Source organism: Zalophus californianus, chromosome 14 (assembly GCF_009762305.2).
Source record: "Zalophus californianus isolate mZalCal1 chromosome 14, mZalCal1.pri.v2, whole genome shotgun sequence".
Lineage (NCBI taxonomy): Eukaryota > Metazoa > Chordata > Mammalia > Carnivora > Otariidae > Zalophus > Zalophus californianus.
In genome coordinates, this window is record NC_045608.1 from 12,463,420 (window position 1) to 12,468,429 (window position 5,010).

General features: G+C 52.3%; 1 pseudogene; it reads left to right on the top strand.

The window, feature by feature from the left end:
- Positions 1–843: 843 nt before the first annotated feature.
- On the top strand, positions 844–4,150 carry LOC118356278 (annotated as a pseudogene).
- Positions 4,151–5,010: the final 860 nt, after the last annotated feature.

A 5,010-nucleotide genomic window follows, 5' to 3' on the forward strand; every position in this document is an offset into this window, starting at 1 on the left:
TGATGATGGTGGTGGTGACGGTCATGATAGTGGTGATGGTCATGATGGTGGTGGTGGTTGTGATGGTGGTGGTGGTGGTGGTGATGGTGATGGTGGTGTTGGTGGTGATGGTGATGATGATGGTGGTGGTGATGGTGGTGGTGTTGGTGGTGATGGTGTTGGTGGTGGTGGTGGTGGTGGTGGTGATGGTGATGTGATTGTGGTGATGGTGGTGGTGGTGATGGTTATGATGGTGGTGGTGGTGATGCTGGGGGTGGAGGTGGTAGAGGTAATGGTGGTGGGGATGAGAGCAATGGTGGTGATGGTTTAGTGGTGCTGTTGCTGCTGGTGTTGGTGCTGTTGTTATTAGCATTGTTAGTAGTGTTTTGACAGTGGTGGGTTTTTCCTCCACTTTCCCACAAACTGATTGGAATATATTGTCTCATAGCATTAGAGGAACTGAACATAAGAATCTGAAATGATTTCCTCCAAGTCTTGAATCCACACGTCAACAACAATTCCAGTACCTTCCACAGGAATCCCCATTCTCAGGCAATTCACACAACTCAAAAGAAAGAGGTATAGAGGACGGCCGTAACAAACCCAAACAAACCCAAGCATCACTCTAGGTGAAGGCAATTTTTTTACAAAATATTATAAACTGAGTAACTGACTGTCCCTTGATGCTTCTGGGGAGAGCACAGGTCGCATACTGAGCTTTTAGAGGATGCCCCGCATTGAGCACTTGAGTCACTCTGTTAGTCCTTACAACTACCCTGGCGTTAGGTCCCATTCCACCCATCTTACAAACGAGCAAACTACGGCTCAGAGACGCTAGGGACTGCTGCAGAGCTTCAGGTAGGCATGTCTGATGCCAACATCCACGGCGCCGTGATCTCGGCTACAAGGAACTACAAAGCCTCAGAGGTGCTTGGTGCCTGGAGGTGAAAAGATGAAGCACTTTGGGTCTCCACTAGGACCTCCCATGAGAGTCTTCATGTTTCAGGCCACCAATCCCATTGTCATGCTGACACAGCCCAAAGCCCACCATGATGGTCTCAGGTTATACCCCCCGGAGCACCACCGTACCCCAGAGCCTGTTTCATGCCACCTCAGCGTTTGTGCGTCTGCTGCTAACCCTCATGGCGTCTTGGGAAGAAGCCCAGCTGTCCTGCTAAGGCATAAACCATATCACACTCCTGTCCTGCGGAAACCCTCCAGCCAGCTCCTCAGACCACGGCTTTCAAGGCCCTGCAACGGTCTGGGTCCAGCCCTCCTCCCTGACTTCACTGCCTCCCACCTGCCCTTCGCTCTCTTTGCTCCGGCCTCGGCGCCATCTTGCTGGTCCTCACACACTTCAGGCCTTCCCCCCTCAGGGTCTTTGCATGGTCTCCTCAGTGTGTCGAGAATGCTCTCTCCCCGCAGAACTGCACGGTTCTCTCCTTCATTGCATTCAGGTGTCTCTTCTGAAGTCCACAGAAATCCCGCCCCCACCCCCAGTCGCTCCCCCCCCGCCCCGGCCTTAGCCAGCCTCTACAGTTCATCTCCATCTTTCCAGCTCCTTGATATGCTTTGTATTGTGTGGCCACAGCCAGAGAGGGGCTGTGGGCCTTGCTGGGGAACAGCAAGGTCTTTAATTGATTTGTTTGCTACCGGAGTCTCAGCCCCTGGAGCAGTGCTCAGCACATAGTAGATACTCAATACACAGGGGTAAAAAGGGAGGAGGAAGGAGGGAGCGAATAGAGGAGAAAGGAAGGCCATTACCAAATGGATAACTAGGTGAATAAAGCAGAGGATTCAGACACAGTCCCTGAGCCCCAGGAGCTGACAGAGGGGTCCCAAACTACTTCCCTCAGAGGTCCCCAATCCACCTGACAACCTGCCCTGCTACAGCCTTGGAAGGAGCCGCTCCCCACTCAGCAGCACCCTTTCCCTGCCCCCCACCTGCTCCCTTATTGCCCTCTTCCCTCCCACCTGCTCGTCCGCCCTTGCCTCCCTCCCAGCTCCCTCCCTTGCTAGAAACTGGAAACAAGGACCACGGCCGGGGTGGGGGTGCGAGGTTACTGCCAAACGCCACCTTGAGTTTCTTCAGAACAAACGGACTCTGCTGACTTCTCTGTTTGCTTTCTTCCCTTTTCTAAGCTGCTGAGCTGTCCCTGGCGTTGTGTGAGGGGTCATCCCCAGGGCGGGAGGGGTGGATGGACTGTCAACAGCTCCCTAATGTAGGCTCCTACCCCCGAAAGGGGGTCCTGGTTTTACAGGCCTAAGTGCCTGGGCCAGAACACACACACACACACACACACACACACACACACACACACACACACACACAAGCAGTTTTTTGTTTCACCAACAGGTCAGGCATTCCCCGCCGTGGGACAGGGGAAGCGCCAAACACAGAAGGTCTCCTTCCCCAATTGGACGACGTGAGAAACAGTTTGGATAAATGGAGGCATGTCACCCCAAGTGTGTAATCCCTTCCAGGAGAGCGGGGAGGCTGAACGCTTTCAGGGGTATATATATTTGTGGTACTTTGTTTTTAAATTCTAATGTTCGTGTGTTTTATATAATAAAATAGAAGCCAAAAGTCTCCCCCCAAAACCTTTAATTGTGTGCCCCAAGGTAAATAAGGACAGTTCATTGTTTAGTCATGCATCCATGTCTTCAGTCAACGGATATTTATCGAATGCCTACCATGTGCCAGATACTGTTCCAGGTTTGGGGGGTGCAATGGTGAGGAGAAGCTGAGCCTGGTTCTTCTAGAAAGTTTCTCTTTGCAGCCCCAAACAAAGGAATGAGCTGCCCTGGCTAGGGGAGAGCTGTGGTTCCATCCGTGCCTCTCACAGCCCCCTCACGGAGTGACTGTACCAGACACACTGATCAGCAGCTTAATTTTCGGTACTTAAAAATATATCTTGAACTCTTTTCCATGATCTGCCCATAAACTTCTGCCTCTTGCATTTCAAAAGTTGCACGTACCTTATTTTTTGCATGTGCCGTGACCCATTTGAACAGTTCTTTGTGGTGGGATATGTAGGTTGTTTCTGAGCTGATTTCTAGAAGTCCGGTTGCTAGAAAAGGGAGCTAGGTAAAAACCCAACAGACAGTGTAAAAGGGGCTAAAGATTTTATTTATTTATTTGTCAGAGAAAGAGATTGAGCACAAGCAGGGGGAGTGGCAGGCAGAGGGAGAGGGAAAAGCAGGCTCCCCGCGGAGCAAGGAGCCCGATGCGAGACTCGATCCCAGGACCCTAAGATCATGACCTGAGCAGAAGGCAGATGCTTAACCGATTGAGCCACCCAGGCGTCCCAAGGGGCTAGAGATTTTGAAGTGAAAGGTTAACTTGCCAGCTTCCCTTGGTTACACATACTGCGTCCACTTCACCTTCAAAGTCAAGGAACCTGGTCCATCAGCTCGTAGGACACACGAACGAAACCCACGGCATTGGTAAGGAGGCCCTCAGTGACATGGGTTTCAGAACCCTAAAACCGACCATGCCCCCCAGGGGACCTCCACCTCCTGGTATCAGCCAGCATGAGCGGGGACACCCCCTGCCTGCGCCCTGCTGGCCAGCTCGATGCTGACCCGGGCAAGCTGGCTGTCAACGCTGTCCCCTGCCCCCACCCGCCCTTCGTCACACCCGGCTTCACCCCCTGGTCACCCAGGCCAGCCAGCAGTACTGGGCCCTGACGGTGCCACCAGCTCCCCCCCACAGATGGTGGGTGCCCAGAACACGATGGCCACCTGTGAACCTCGCCCCAGCTGCTACCTGACCAGGGCTGCCACCGTAGGGAACCGTGTGTCCATGAAGGATGAGCCCAAGCAGATGCCTAACATCCCAAACAAGAATAGCAGCTATTTTGTTGAGTGGATCCCCAATAGTATTGGAACAGCTGTCTGGGACACCCCATCCCCAGGGTGCTAAACACCCGCCCCCTCCAGCGGCAACAGCAGGGCCATCCAGGAGCTGTTCGGGCACATCTAGGAGCAGTTCACCGCCATGGCTGTGCTCAGGTGCAAGGCCTGCCTGCCCGGGTACACGGGCGAGGGCGTAGACGAGATGGAGCTCTCCGAGGCTGGGGGCAGCAGGAACGAGCTGGTGTCCAAGCACCGGCAGTACCGGGGCGCCACTGCCAAGGACGAGGACGAATTTGAGGAGGAAGTGGCCTAGAGCTGTCTGGTGTCCGGCAAAGCGCGGAGACTGTGTGAACTCTTTACCACGCACAACCTGTTCTCCAATGGTCATGTCTCTGTGGGTCCTTGCACTACCTGTCTTGACATCACATGCAGTACAAATGCCACCATTAGAGAATTTTCATAGTCCACTGAAGGAATGATTAATTAAAGAATAGAGGAGAAAGTCAGTGAACGACTGAATGGATGCTGGGTGGTTGGACAGACAGATGGGGGGCTGGCTGGCTGGCTGGCTGCATGGATGGATGAATGGATGGATGGATGGATAAATGCATGGCTGGCTGGCTGCATGGATAGAAAGGGGGAAAGATAGATGGGTAGATGGGTAGACACATAAAATATGGAGGAATGGACAAATGGCTGGCTCGCTGAATGTGTGAATAAATGAACAAGTCAATGGAGGGTGGGTGAACAAGTAAAGGAGTACCCGCATGAATAAGGTGATAAGAGAAAAGTGGATAATGGATGGCAGATGGATAGATGGATGATGAGCCACCACCAAATTTATAAGATTCACAAAGTATAAAGATGATTACTTAACGACATAATTGCCCCAGAAGACTCCTTTTAATAAGGTCCCTGCATGCCTTCAACATTATAATTCAATTTGCACTTTGCTTATGAGGGACACACCAAGGTGATAGGGGACCCCAGTTGCAACAGCATCTAGGTCTTGGTGCTTAGTGCACCATGGGAGTCCAACAGATAGTAATTAACGAAGGTGATGGATAAGAAGGAAGAGACTACATGCCTATCTGGGCCAGATGCACCACGTGAAGCCCCATTACCAATGTCCACCATCCAACATCGGAACAGAGGGGACACCATACCAGGAAC